The 16,120-nt window shown below is 44.4% G+C and overlaps 1 protein-coding gene across 8 annotated transcripts in view; it reads left to right on the top strand.

The window, feature by feature from the left end:
* plekha7a (pleckstrin homology domain containing, family A member 7a) overlaps positions 1-16,120 on the top strand; it is a 230,886-nt gene that overhangs the window by 65,383 nt on the left and 149,383 nt on the right. Inside the window, exon 1 of one of the 8 annotated variants that reach the window (XM_056281281.1) lies at positions 2,367-2,434. The exons of the other annotated variants lie outside the window; for them this stretch is intronic. The gene's annotated coding sequence lies outside the window, so the exon portion shown is untranslated. Of the gene's footprint in view, positions 1-2,366; positions 2,435-16,120 lie in introns of those variants that run through there. 8 annotated transcript variants of the gene reach the window in all.

Here is a 16,120-nt window from a genome sequence, read left to right as displayed (position 1 = left end):
GCCAAGGCACCGATTTTGCCAGAGCACCATGACCCCCCCCCCCACACACACACACAGTGGTGATGACATCATTACATTTATCACACTGTTGCAGATGTGACCTATTCCAAATGAACACCATCAATCCTCATTCCCTGAGGGGAGAATAGCCCTGTGTATCTTTGCCCCTTTTGCCTGTTGGAAACTGTAACAGCCTACAGGCTCTGTAGACCCGGTGCAGCTCAACCATCAGAATACTGATTCACCAGAATCACCACTATGGGCTTTTATATGTAATCCATCCGTGGCATGGCCAAGGCTAACGAGAAGGTATTTTTAAACAGATAACATATCAGAAGTCAGGGATATGTAATCTGTAAGAGTGTGTGGGCGTGCCTGTGGCCATGTGAAATTGCACATATGGGAAAAAGCTTAGCATTTATCATTCTTTTTCTTAATTTTGAGTGTAGTATGCATTTCCTAGCATGGGGCAGTCAACTACAGCAGCGGTAGCAGCGGTTCTGGTGTGTTCTGGAGGGTTTAACTGGCCAGTGAGTCATCACTGAAGCCACTGGGCAAGCCAGTGACCTCTCAGATTGGTCGGCTGGCTGAGCTCAGGACAAAAAGAGAGGGAAGAGAAGAAGGGCAATGAGAGAGAGAGAGAGAGAGAGAGAGAGAGAGAGAGAGAGAGAGAGAGAGAGAGAGAGAGAGAGAGAGAGAGAGAGAGAGAGAGAGAGAGAGAGAGAGAGAGAGAGAGCGCCCTGGTATCCAGGAAATAGCCTTGAGCTCCAAAACAAGCTGGGTTCCTTACTTGCTCCTACTCTATTCTCCCATGACTCACACTCAGAATGTTCCACCTGTGGCCCATTGTTCACCTCCTTTTCTTGATTAATATTCAACTATTTGCTACATTAATTCAATGTTGCTCATGCTCAGGATGCAGAAGCATCAAATTGCTTGTGTAGAGCGCCCAAAGGTGCCTTATACAATCATAATCACACTATCACTTCTTCTTTTGTTTTAATTTCAGCTGTTGTGTATGAGATTTAATGTTTCCCTGAAACATTCAGTTTCCTGAGCAAATATTTATCAGTTCACCAGCATGCTTTGACCTCAGACCACCTTTACTCTGATGCATTAAAAGGGGCCTCGTAAACCTATCTCTGTGCACACCTGTGAATACCTAGTTGACATCACTTTTATTCAAGCAGATGACAGCAAAGATCCTTGGAATCACTTACACACAAAAACGCTCCAGGAGAAAGAACCCCCCTACTGGGCTGAGCCATCGTTTTCAATCAACAAGAGGGTTTGAGCTATCATTTAAGTCTATCTGTGCACTATTTTGGTAATGCAGCAACAAAGATGTACCCACAAACGATCATGTCGTGACAAAAAACCATCTCGCTGGAGTCTGTGATCCTTTCAGCTGTCCTACTTTTTCAGTACTTTCGAGTTGAAAGACTTAAACGTAGGGTGCTGGACTAAAGCACCTGTGGATAAAACAGACGTGTGTGAAGCTGTATGACGAGGAAATTCATGAGCTAAGGCAGGTGTACAGAGGTTATCAGTGGCGACAAGGTGTTTTCAATGCGCAGTGAGTCTCGAACTAAAGACATTTTTACCTGCCGCTTCACTGAAAAGAAAGTAAAGCGCTGAAAGTAGATAGGGAAGGAGACAATCATAAAAAAAGAAAAAAACTAAGCACAGCGCCACAGTGCAAAAACTGAGCCATTTATGTTTTCTTTTTTTTTTTTTTTTAGGAGGGTATTTTCCACCCCTTACAACAAGGTGTTATGTTCCTGGCAACCAATGATAACTGCTGTCTGAACCTTACTGACACACCTCGTGGAACTTGCTCTGTTTATTCAGGAAGTGTACTAACTGCTTGAGACTGGTGCAATTCATGGCGCATTACTGCATTACAATCAAAAACATGAATAAAGACAGCAGCCTCTCTCCATAGCAGGAACACATCAACTGCGGTACGTTTTCCCAGTAATATCTTCTGTGTGCAGAGGTGGCAAAAGCCTGTCCAGAAAGTAAAAGTCCTAACCGACCCATTTGATCCAGCCATGTACTAAATCAGCTGATTTCATTAACTAGTCTCCCCTACCTAACTGACGAGTGGGGTTGATTAGAGTCAACCGGTTTAGCACGTGGGTAGAGCAAATACGTGGTTAGGACTTTTTACATTCTGGGCATGGTTTTGCCACCTCTGGTATTTGGTTAATGTACCACGATCCCTTGAGGCCAGCCTAGTTAATGTTTCCCTCACCTGTCAACAGAGACACGGTCCGACTCCACCCAGCTCTCTGCTCATTCTCCCTTGTGTGTTTACATTCAAATGAAACTCTGCTCGCTCGCTGTTTGAGGAAGTACTTGGCCAGACTCTGTCGTTTGACCTGCTAATCCAGCCTAAGACAGCAGGGCCAGTCAGCCATGAAGGCAGGAGGTAAGAGCGGAAAAAGAACAGAAATTAATCAGGTAGTTGTTGTTCACGTGTTGGTCTGGAAGTACAGATTGAGTTTTGTGTTGAGGTTAATGGACATCTCAAATCACCACTTTACTGAGAGGGTGTCTTGACATATTGGCCCTATTGATAAATGGAATTGATTGGCGCCATTTCAGGGGGATCTGAAAAGAGCAAGGACATCTGCAATGTGATCATTAGCCAGGAATATTTAAAAATGTATATTATTCATGCGTCACTGTGAGCGCTTTTTAAGTATCAACCAGACAGACTGCAATGGGGTGCAACAGAAAGGATGCAGAGAAGAGCAGAGATGTTGTTAGGGGTTGATTCAAACTTGTGACATCACGGATACATGCTTTAACTCCCTGAATCATGTGAGCAGGGGGCCTTTTTGTGGAAATGCTCACATGTGTTACAGTTACAGTATATGTATGGGTGTTGTCTCACAAGTGGGCTGTTAAAGCTCGTGTGTGTGTGTGTGTGTGTGTGTGTGTGTGTGTGTGCGTGTGTGTGTGTATGTGTGCATGTGTGTGTATATGTGTATGCAAGTGTATAGATGTGCAGAGGCTGTCTGACAATCTGCTCTACCCCCGCTTTGATGCCAGTCTCAATCTCCACCTCAAAACACACACACACACACACACACACACACACACACACACACACACACACACACACACACACACACACACACACACACACACACACACACACACACACACGAGTTGATTCAAATCAAATATTCTTCAGTTCGGACAGCAAAGTGCTGGTGATGAGTTGGTATGAGTAATGCATGTGTCGGAAATGAAAATTTTGGGATGGGGATGGGGGTGTTAAAGTCTATTAAGGTCCCTCACCAGCCATCTTGCTTCAAATGCTTTGGGCTAAATTAGTAAAAGATAATTTCTCTCTCTGGGACAATGTGAAAGGCAACTAATTGGGAGGTTATATTGGCTGGATGGAGGGATATGATGGCATGATGAAAGCGGGGAGGACAGGCTGTGCTGTATACTCTCTCCCTCTCTCTCTCTCTCTCTCTCTCTCTCTCTCTCTCTCTCTCTCTCTCTCTCTCTCTCTCTCTCTCTCTCTCTCTCTCTCTCACACACACACTTGCTTGCTTGCTTGCTGGTTGTCCATCGTGCCTGATGATGACCATCTTCTTCTATTTGTGGGTCCTTTGAGGACTCAGATAGCAGAAGATACCTGCGCAGAGATGGTTTTTAAAGTGGCATGGGGGGTGCGCCTCTCCCAACGCCACATGACTTGATTGTATAGGAGATGGTTCCGATGGCAAGGGGGATCCCTAGACGACCGGCACCTCCACACAACTGCAGGGGGCTGCCGGAAATCCAGTTTTTCGGAAACCGCCTCAAAGCGTACCGCCACAGCTTGCTTTTCTGTTGGGGTAAGCTCCCTTAGCCTTATGTCTTCCCAGACTCACCCACAAGGCAGCGGGGCAGTGGTTGATAGGTGCCAGGGCATGTCCACCAGGGTGGGCCTGCACACCATATCTCTGGGGCCCACTGCTGCTCCGAGATCCCCTGCCAAGTTAGCCTGGTGCCGCAAGACCCCAGTTACCACGTGTGGCCACGGGGAGGCCTGGCAGGAGTCTTGGTGAAGGAGAGGCTATGTACTGGCAAGGGAAGGCTTACACGCTAGCATGCTTCCCTATTCGCCACAGAGGCTAGCCAGCAGCAGCAAGCTAAGGGCAGGAAGGACACAAGCGGGTTGGAAGAACACATGCACCTTCCCTCCAACTACACACTGCTGCACTAGACGCATCACAACACCCTGTGTGTATGTACACACACACACACCTCTCACACACACAGGTTCATGGTTCATATGTGCAGTACAGACAGACACAGATATACTGTTATACACACACACACACACACACACACACACACACACACACACACACACACACACACACACACACACACACACACACACACACACACAGGTTCATGGTTCATATGTGCAGTACAGACAGACACAAATATACTGTTATACACACAAACAAACACACACACACACACACACAAGCACAAATGTATGCACTGCTAAAAACCCCATCCTTGCATATTTTTCACAAACATCAGGCCTTGAGTCAAGAAGGGGAACTTGACAACAGGAGAGAGTGTGAAGGATGAACAGAAGCATCTGTTCAAGGATCTAATCTCGCTTGTCTCTGTACGTCCACCTTTCTTCTTAAACGCTGAAAACTGCTGTCGTTGGACATTTGACGGGAATGATGCGTAGCCAGAACCAAGTCCCTGCCAAGTCATCCTCACAGAGCTTGCCCTACTGTAACAGAGAGTCAGAGAGTCAGGGCTGTCACCACAGCAGACCTGGACGGGACTGCACTCGCAGGAAGCTGTCACATCCATGGGTGCTTTGACGTTGCATTTTGTTTTTGTTTTTTTTGGATAGCAACGGTGTGATGGTAAACAAAGAGGTGGGTAAACCATCGAGAGATCAGCACAGAGCAAACAACCGCCAACACAAACGGGGAAATTGCTTTTTTTCTTCTTCCTCAGAATAGGATTAATTCCCGAAATATAATCACTTTCTATCCTGTGAGAGAGTAATGGTTTTGCAAGGAATTTGACCCCTTTAATTGGTGCCAAGATTTTACAAGACAGTTGCACAACACAGGAATGACACTCAAAACACAGGAAGACACGTGATAGGACCTCACATCTGACGCATACTGGACCAGATAGCAGAGTGAAACATAAAGGGTGTTGTGCTAAAGTCAGTCGTGCTAAAGTCAGTTCAGCAGAATAGTTCCAGGAACATGGATCTTGTATGTTTGATATTTCTTTGCTTCCCTACAAAACCTCAATTTTATCTGACCTCAGTCAATCTCATATTTGATGTTGTTGTTGTTAACAGATTGGAAGCTGTATAAATGGAGATTAACACCTACTAAAGGGTGTTTGATTGCCTTGCAGAGAGGCGTATTGGCAGCTCTTGTTAGGGTGGTATACATTTATTTTTCCCTCTTTGAGAAGTCATACTTTGTTATTTGATTTCATTGAACTTTAGCCTGTTTAACCCAAGGTATCCATACCCCTGGAGCCCATGTTTCACATGGTTGGTACCATTCAGGGTGGCATGATGGCGCAGTGGTTAGCGTGGTCGCCTCACAGCAAGAAGGTCCTGGGTTCGAGCCCCAGGGAAGTCATTGGGGGTCATCCCGGCTCGTCCTCTGTGTGGAGTTTGCATGTGCTCCCCGTGTCTACGTGGATTTCCTCCGGGTGCTCCGGCTTCCTGTCACAGTTCAAAGACATGCAGGTCAGGTGAATTGGCCATACTAAATTGTCCCTAGGTGTGTGTGTGTGTGTGTGTGTGTGTGTGTGTGTGTGTGTGTGTGTGTGTGTGTGTGTGTGTGTGTGTGTGTGTGTGTGTGTGTGTGTGTGTGTGTGTGTGTGTGTGTGTGTGTGTGTGTGTGTGTGTATTGGACTGGTGGCTTGTACAGGGTGTCTCCCTGCCTGCCACCCAATGACTGCTGGGATAGGCTCCAGCATTCCATGACCCCAGTTGGGATAAGCGGCTTGGGTATGGATGGATGGATGGATGGATGGATGGATGGATGGATAGTACCATTCACTGGCATAATGGCCAATGCTACCCACTCATCAACTGATTCTTAGATGGAGAACATTGACAAATATGGCTGCATGCTCCATTGAAAACACCCATAAACAGTTCGAAGAGAAAGAAAAGGGGTAAGTGTTGAATGTATAGTACATCGAGGACACAGAGTTCACCAGAGGTTGGGTGGCTAAATCCAGTTTGCAAAGCAGTTGGTGGCGACTGTAATCTGATGTTTTTTGGTTTTTTTCCCATGTTGGTTTCATCAGATGTAGAGTGTGCTGTGGCCAGAGTGAGAGGATCAGAGCTGTGAGGAAGGAAGCCAGCTGTGAACATGGGCACTTTTGGTTACAACAAGAGGATGACATCTCTCAGCTTTCCTCTTAAATAGCACCCAAATCCTTGCCGGATGAGAGTGTTAGCGACTTTAAACAACACTGTGCACGTGCCCTTGTTGTTTCATCTTAGTTTTAGCTGCATGGTAGAGGAGCAAAGATGCTAACTACCTGTTGGGAAAGAGTGGGTTGCTGCATGACCCTTGGGCTAACAAGGTAGGAGAGAAACAGAATTACCTAGATAGACAATTATGATAAATGCACAGGAAATTGCTTTGGTGACAAGACACACTGAACCACAACACATACTGACACACATGATGCCTGGACAACAGGATCTCTACAAAACATGCATATTACCACAGTACATGCTAAAACACACGATAGAGGGATAACAGGACCACTAACCAGCTTATATAGTACCACACCATGACACATGGACAACAGGACCTAGTTTACAGGGCAAAGGTACAGCGAGAGACGCACTATAAATAGCAGAAAACCACTGCTCTCCTGACACACACAGAACATTTCATAGCTGTGTATTTGATAGGTCAGAGTTGTCTGATAGCCTTGTTTGGGTGTGAATGATGGGAAATTGAAAGGAAAAAGCCTTTAGCTATCAAAACAAATCCCAGTGTTCCTGGTAATAGAATTAGAGTGTTAATAGAGCCAAGGTTAATGGCAAATTAAGAGCTGATTTAATGTGCATGTTGGCTGAAAATGAATGGTCCTGGGTCAGGTGTTGGGAGATCAAACACTGTTTATTCATTTACTCATTATTCACTTTTACCAACCTTTATGGAAGATGTGTGTACTTTTGTACTCGACTCAAGTAAATTTGTCCAATGCTATTTTAAACAGGGTTTACATTGCTAATATGTACTGAGTGATATCGAGCAGCTGTGCATTGATTGAAGGTTATTCAATATTGACATGAAATTAACATTATGATTGTACTCATCAAGTTTTGATAAAAGCACCGATTCTTCAAATTAGCATTATATTGCGGTTTTAAATTTGGAAGGAAATAATGTTGTTGTAATAATCCCTCAGTTTCCTGCAGAAGCAGCTGCAGGATCCCTGCTGCGGCCAAACGGGGCTGAATAATTATAGGGCAAAACACTGAATACTAAACATTTTGAAATGAAAAACACTGTCAGCACATTCGTAGCTCCTTTTTACTAGAGACCGTGGGCTGCGGCGGTCCCTCTATATTGTCTATTTGTCAGCCGTAGATGGTTGTGTGGGTTTCTCTATCTGGTCTGAAACCTTTTCAGCATAGCCGGGTCTCGGTTCTCACACACACCAACCCCCCAATCCATCTCATTCTGTATGGGCAGTGCTTTTCTAATCCCTGCCTAATCTGAGACAGCTTTGTTTGCAATGAAAGAATCCACTGTGGAGGCACGAGAAGGAAGGGCCAAGTGTGGACTCCCCCTGGCCTTTTTAACTTTTAGACTTTATAGTGCTTTTATATTCAACAAAAAGTTAAGAGGTAGGGAGTCCAATAAGGAGTGACTGGTAGCCTTACCAGACAACAATAGCAGGACTGGTAGGTGCATGGTAGGTCAGTACGTGACAACTGGCTCGGTCAACAGAAATGAAGGGCTCAGGCGAAATTTAGCGTTTAGGTTTTTGCGTGGGGCCGTGCTGTTTCCCTGGTATCAGAATGTAATTCAGTGACTGTCACTGAGTAAACTTAGTTCTTTTTTTCCAACGAGAAACCAAGTACAAACGAACACTTACTGTTCCCCATCTTGCACCAGCTCTCACCAATTTTTGCTGGCAGAAATGGTGCCAGTCGATGTGATCTTACTGTATGTGGGAGGTGGTAATTGGAAGACCGGTTTGACGCTTGCATGAATTTGTGAGGTCTTGCAAGTGTTTGTTAAGGACCATGGAGGCATTGTTGGCAGAAACTATCTACAGTGGTGAGATGTTGTTGAGTAGGATAACTGGAATGACCCAAACAAATTGCCAGTATGCAGTTTCCTCTACCCACATTGGCAATCCCAAACAAGAAGAATTTCTTGTTTCTTCCTTTGGTCCCATTTTACATAGCAAGCCCAGCGTAGGACCGTGAAGAACTGGACCGATTCTGCTCTCTCTGAGCCACAGTGGGCTGACTGGATTCCTCGTTCTCCCACCAATGAAACATAAAAGTGCGATTGTCTGCCCACCTTTGGACACAGAGCACTTGATCGCTTCTAGTAATGTATGCATATAAAAATTAATTCACATTGAAAACTGGGAGTGGGACATGTGAATTCAAGAGAATCAAAGCGGGGTTGGATATTTTTAGTTCTTTCTACACAACATGCTCCAAAAATCTCTTTCCTATGGAACTTTTCAATTTATGAGCACATTTACTCCCTAGTGTGAAAAAGTGCAATCACGTAGCGTGGCAGCAACCCAAGGGTGGTGTGCAGAGACCAGAGGTCATTGCTGTTCATTACTTTTTTCATATTCAGTACAGATTGTCACAGTTATCCTTAGGTAGATTGGAGTGTGCGAGGAGAAATTGGTTTTTATCACGCTGGGGATGCCAGAAAGGCTATGTGACTGTGTTGATATTTGATTTGTGGAGCTTCAAAGATGAAGTGTTACCGCATTAATCATGGCAGATTAGCACAGTATTATTGCTTGATTTAGACATGGGAGCTATTTTTTTTTTGATTGAGGCACATTAAATGTCAAAGGGTTGTGATTTGCCAGATCAGGTCACAGTGTGCTACTGCATGGCATTCAGCCAGATGTTCTTCAAATGAATCAACAAGATCCCCATCAATCAGCTTAAAGGGTGTAATGTATTAGTGTGTGTGGGTGTCCGTCAGGTTGTGAACGTGAGTTCATGCTGTCTTTTCCCCTCTTCTCTTTAGGTCTCTCTAACTTGCTTTCTGTCTCTCGCTACTGTGGTCTTTTTGTTGTCGCTCCACAACTCCTAAGCTCCACAATCCCTGCTTTCTGCTGTGACTCACAGACTGTCAGGTGGAACCAGCAGGAGCATTAATCACGTCAGGCCCAGTGGTTAGACACGCATCAGAAGACTGTCTCCCCCCCCCCCCCCCTCTCTTTCTCACCCTCAGGTAGTATGGTGACACCCTGTTCTTATTAGTGGCCCAGCCCTTCATGCTCCTTGACTGAGACCTGATTTTTATGTCATTAATGTTATGTCGAAGGAGGGAAAACGTCTGGTGTATCTGCCAGTAACGTGATAGTGCTCTGTACAAACACTCTTTGTTGGCCCCATTTTCAACTAGAGTTGTAAAATGTGCTTGCGCTGGTCTCTTTCTGAATTCTCAAACACTCTGCAGAGGTCTCATCCACATTGGATGTGAAAATTGTTTGCAAAATAGCCATTCATTGCCAGGCCGTTGTACTTGATGTTGTTTTTGTTTTGTTTTTAAAGATGCATTTATCTTTGATGTATTATCTTTGTATAATGATGACATCTCCAGCCATAGCAGCAGCTCTGCTCTGCTCTCTCACAGAGGTCACTGGCTTCACTCTGCCACCCCCATCTCTCTCTGGTCCCCATCAGCCTACCCTTCTCCTCCTCCGACCTGACCTCCACTCCCCAAGCTTGTTTCCCATCTTTTCTCTTGTCCGTTGCTGTTTGTGCTCACAAGTAGAGGTAGAGAAGCTCTTTCTTCTTTCTTTTTCTTTCTTTCTTTCGTTCGTTCGTTCTTTCTTTCTTTCTTTCTTTTTTTCTTTCTTGCTGGCTGATTGTCTGAAATGCCAGCACATTGACTAACACAAACTGTATCACACACACACACACACACACACACACACACACACACACACACACACACACACACACACACACACACACACACACACAGTCCTGTCCTCTCTCCCTGAGACAGACATGTCAGGATGTAGTGAAGCGTTTTGAATGCGAATGCAATTCAGAGTTGTTGTTTTTTTTTACTATTAGCATGCTGGGCTGTCTGTCTCCAATCTGTCACCCCTTCTTTTTAGTTAACATTTGGTCATCTGTCCTGCATCTCACACGCACACACAGATACACTTTTTGACGAGATACATCACCTGCAGTGAACACTTTGACTAGGGATGTTGTGTGTGCAAAATCAGACAGCGTCTTCAGTAGTTCTTGTTGCAGTGGACAACATTCAGGTACACTGCAAGGCAAAGATGGCTTCATCTTGAAGTTTCCATAGCAACCAAGTGTCCTGGAGCAGTCCCTGAAGGGTAGGGGGAGCAACTGAAATAAAGCCACTTCTGCAATGTGGCATTGCCTATAGCAACCAAATGAGGCGGACGCCACTCCATCAGCTTTTTCTGATTGGCTGGGATGGACATATATTTGTCTGTTGTACCAATGATGAGCCCCTCCAACCCCCCCCCCCACACACACACACACACACACACGCACAGCTCCCAAAATAAAGCCACAATTAAAGACAGAGCTATTCATCAGGCCATAAGAGTCAGCATCTTGGTACTTGATAGAGACACAATTAGGGAGGTAGAGAAGAGAAGAAGGAGAGGAGCAGGGAGGAGTAGATGGAGAAGATGAGAGCAGAGTTGGGGGGGGGCGGGTTACAAAAAACTCAGAATACAACATGAGAAGATTGTGAATTCCCAAAAGGAGCAAGACATTAAAATGGATGATATGAAAGGAACAGAAAGAAGAGGGAGGAATCCAGGAAGAAGGGATGGATGGTGAAATTACGGGCAGGAGGAAGGATTGAAGGAAAGGAGACTGAAAGAGAGAAGGGAGGGAAATAAAGAATGAAAAGTAAGAGGCTGTCAGAAACCAGAAGGGAAAAAAGATGGATGTTGAAGGGGGGGGACGTAAAACAGTGGGAGAATGGTTGAGAAAAAATATGCCTCTATAATAAATGTTCTCCTGTATCATTTGATAGTATACACTTACACAAGACGGCAAATAAATTTAAAGAGATCTTGACACACAGCAAAGCCCACAAGGCAGAACAAAACCTGTGGTATTGTGTGTTACAGATGCCCTAGGCTGCCACGACACCCAACCATCCATAAATCACACGCAGAAATAAATGTCGGTCTACCTGAGTCAATGTTAATCCAATGATCTCAACAAGACAAGAACAAAGAGCCACATGAAGCAGTCGATCTGATTAATACCGTTTTAGCTGATGCTATCTCCCCTGCTATTATTCAGTCCCGGCTGAAATAACACAAGGCGCCGTCTTTGCACTGATCCACTGAACGTCTTTCTTTCTTTTTTGTTTTGTTTTTTGGGTGGCAAAATCCCAAACCAAAAGAAAATCAACTGATGTATGGCACCTGTTCAAATCAATGACATAAAAACCTGCCTTTTTCATTTTGCTTTTTCACGCACGATAATAATCTCCGGGATGTAAACTTGCAGGCCGATACAGTTAGCTTTTCTCCTGTCATCAGCACATTATTTGAACACAGCTCTACAGGGCCTGCCCTGTTTACCCTGTCCCCTTGTTGCTTTTACAAGCAGAGGTATTCTCCCATGTCCACATCCTGTCAGGAGCCATCAGATAAGAGATGGTGGTGATAGCAAAGCTCGCGACTGTTGACTGGTATAGTGCTCTGGGCGATGCGTGGATCACGGGAGTGGATGGCTCTTTGTTCGAGTCCTTAATGAGCTGTTGATGTCAGTCGATACAGGGCACGGTGTTTTGGTTTGACTTTTTCATTTTAGTTTTAAGTGGACTTGTCATTGTGTTGGTGTTGTTTTTATTCCAGTTTTTGGGAACCTAATGACAGTATATAACCGCCTCTTGCCACCAGATGTTGGCCTTCCTTATTGTTTGTTGCAAATCCTTCACGGTCATGTTATGTTATCAATTATAGTATGGAATAATAGTTCTGCTCAAGGACAGTTTTGATACACGCAAGCAATACCACCCGGCTTGACAGTGATATCAAGTCTTAGTCGTTTTTAGTAGTCCATTGGTAGAACTGCCACTATGACCTGCGTGGAAAAACAACAAGTTGCATTAGTATTGAAAGGATCAGTTTTTTGAAGATATCTCTTCTGTTGTGCTCGCTTCTCTTTGGTGTGCTACGATATTATTTTTGGTCTTTTTGGATTGTATTGTTTTTTTCTGCTCTGTTTTTTTCTTTTTTGGATTTTGTAGATAACCTTGTAGCGTTATGTTTGTACTGACCTGCATTCCGTACTTACAGAGTAGTCACGTGATCATGCAGCCTAGTGGCGGCATACGCCCATTTCACGCCGCGGCCATCTTGGATTTGAAAAAAAACAAGTGGTGGGAATTTAGCCACGCCCCCTTACTCAATCGGAAATCAATGCAGCTGGGGCCAGCAGCAAACATGGTTTGGACTACAAAACCTCGAGCACCTACCGTCATTTACCACAATATGAAAACTAAGCTGGATCTTTTCTTTTTCGAGTACTTTCTGCCTCTCCTGTGCCAGTGAGGAGAGACACACACACAGGGCTGTATTCAAAGAAGCTGTTTAATCACAATAAAATAAAAAATAAGATACATTTCATTTTTATACTGTACATTCAATATTTATACATTAGATTGTCCCATCTACAATATTTTCATTATTTGTCCTTTAACTTTAACAAAACTGTTGGTTCATTTTAAACTAAAATATGTTCAGTCAACTGTCATTCCGTTGTAGCAATAAATTGGAACTCGCTACCAACTCAAATCATCAATTGTTTACTAAACTAAGATAGTGATTGCTCATCTCAAGGTGTGGGCTAAAAAATGGGACTGTACTGAAATGAAGTTAAATATGTTTCAATCTATCTAAGGTTTGTGTGCACTATTTTCTTGTCAGCTGAATTTAACAAAGGTTTAAAACAGTTGTCCCTGAAAATTTGTTAGGAGAGCACACACTGTCCGCAGTTGGTTGACTGTTCCATTTAGTGAAAGGGGTATGACTCCATCAAAAATGTGGTACTGCTTTATGCGTCTTATTGACCGTTCGACGTGTATTCTCAAGCCAGCAATACTCTGTGTGTCTGTGAGCTCATCACAGCTAAACTGTCCACTTGGGCCTAAAAATGCAGGGATGACAAGTTTTACATCTATTTCATCGAACAGGTCTTTGATAAGGAAGCCCTTATCGGCCATGACCTCATCACCTGACTCTAAGAGGTCCAGAACACCTGACCTCTTAGTTATCTCCTTATCAGAAATACATCCTGTGTATAGATTACTTACCAGGCTAACTGACCCTGAGGGAGTGATCCCAATTCGGGATTTCAGTGTAGTGTTACTTTTATAGTGGGAGTATGTCATGGTGTTCAAAACCTTCGAACTAGCTGTCTCGATGCGGATCTCTGTGCAGTCTAGTATCACTCTTGTGTTTGGGTAGAATTCCCTGAATACTGGTGGCATTAGCTCGTCTACTGCTGCTCTACTAGGCCATATTGGGAGGGTCCCTAACATAAAGAGCAAATAGTTGGCCCACGTTGTACAGTTCCTGCTGACTGTGGCCGGCGACACATTGAATCGTACAGATAAATCCAGAGCAAAAAAGCCCTGCCTCACATGGCACAAGAACAGGAAAAACTGATCAATCAGCGATAAATGCTCTGCATGGAAGCCAGACACAGAAATGTGTTCTAGGTTATGGCTGTTCCTTTGCATTTGAGTCCATCGCACCATGGACTCTGCAGTAGGCTGTAAAGCTAGGAAGAGTGCTTTGAGGGTGTGGTAATCCTTAAAACCAGTGTAAAACCTGATCAGATTGGGCGCACACTGGAAGCGTTCTAGACCAAAACGCTCACTTTTCAGCTTTTTATTTTCGTCCTCCAGGAAAGCGATGCATTTCTTTACTGCGTCAAGCTGGTCTTCCACAGAAAGGGGCTTCACGTCGTAGTCATGATCAGGTAGAGTCGCCCAAACCTCACTGGACACATGAGGATATGTCATACATGTGGGAAGCAATATAAATCCACACATTTTCCTGTTATCAAGATGATGTGCCAGAACAGAGCTATCCACTATTGAAGGATTAGTGAATATATATATATATATATATATATATATATATATATATATATACAGATGTATCTCTCCCTTCTTTGATAGGAGTTGCAGGATGGTACACAGCAGTACGACATGTTGCTTCCAGCAGTGTTTTCAATTAAGTAAGAATGGGGCGTGGCTAAATTCCCACCGCTTGGTTTTTTAAATCCAAGATGGCCGCGGCGTGAAATGGGCGTATTATACACACAGCTACATGCCCGTATACTGTACCTGAGTTCCCCTGCAATGATTATAAACATCAAGCCTAAACGCTAACACTGCCTCGATGCGAGTCATTCTACATGGTGTCAGAAGTGAAACCTGATACTTTCCCGACTCGAAAGGTACATAGTCAGATCCGACGCCTTGTTCGGCAAAGTGAGTTTAGTTAGCGGCACTGGCTAACTAACGTAGCCGTTCCCTCTGCACGCAAGGAACTCAAAGACGAAAGAAGAAAAAACTCGCTAGAAGGACGACAATGGCAGACGGATTTCGGCGACCAGATGGTAATGTAGCAGAGAATTGGCGCATATTCGAGCAGGAATACGACATATTCATCGCCGCAGCGCACAGTGACAAACCCGCCAAAGTGCAAGCATACATACTGCTAAACTTAGCAGGAGCAGAGGCGATCGAACGTGAATGCTCATTCACGTATTTACCAGCGGTGCTAGCAGAAGATGGGGTCGTCATAAGGCGGGCAGAGACACGAGAAGACCCGGAATGTTTGAAAAGAAAATTCAGGGAAATTTGCAACCCTTAGACAAACCTCACCATGGAGAGGCATTCCTTCAAAACCAGAAACCTGGGGAAACAGTGGAAGCATATGTGAGTACACTCAGGATCAAATCTAAAAGCTGTAATTTCGGAGTTCTCCAGGAGGAGCTGATCAGAGACCGTTTAGTGTGTGGCATTACCAGTGATAGTGTCAGAAAAGCACTACTCAAGGAAAGTGAGCTAACTCTAGCTAAGGCTATTCGTATGTGTCAAATAAGTGAACTAGCTGAGCAACACAGCAAAACTCTGACCACTCCAATGCATGCCCCAGTCAGCATGGATGCTGTCCAATATACAAAAGCCTTTAGAAAAAAGCAGAAGGGAGTCAGATTAACGTCTCAGAGTGAACAAACTCCAACAACAGGGATCACCAACTGCAGAAATTGCGGTGGAAATCACCCACCAAGGGAGTGTCCGGCATATGGGCAGCAGTGCCACAACTGCAACAAATATAACAATTTCAAAAGGTACTACAGGTCCGCTAGACAAGCTCGTGCATACAAACCTGTCAATCATCTGGTCACAGCAGAGGACTCAGACAGCAGCGATGGCTCATTTCATGTAGATGGACTATCACTAGACACTAGAGAAATCAACACAATCAACCTGGAGAACATAAAGAACAAAAAGGAGATCTATTGCTCCATCACAGTGAATGGCAAACCATTGAAACTAAAAGTATACACTGGGGCCAAGTGTAATGTCATCTCCTCAGACACTTACAACTTCGTGAAACAGGTAGAGAAAAACGACAAGACACAGACAGCCAAATTAGTCGCATACAGTGGAACCGTGATCCACACAGAAGGCACTGCGCTGCTAAACTGTAAAATGAGGACACAGACACACACACTGCAGTTCCATGTGGTGAAAAACAATGTCCAACCACTACTTGGCCTACCAGACTGCCTAAAGATGGACTTAATCCCTCTAAACAACAACGTACATCA

The sequence above is a fragment of the Lampris incognitus genome, chromosome 6 (assembly GCF_029633865.1).
Source record: "Lampris incognitus isolate fLamInc1 chromosome 6, fLamInc1.hap2, whole genome shotgun sequence".
Lineage (NCBI taxonomy): Eukaryota > Metazoa > Chordata > Actinopteri > Lampriformes > Lampridae > Lampris > Lampris incognitus.
Note: the sequence above shows the minus strand (reverse complement) of the source record. Positions and strands in the feature narration are given on the sequence as shown.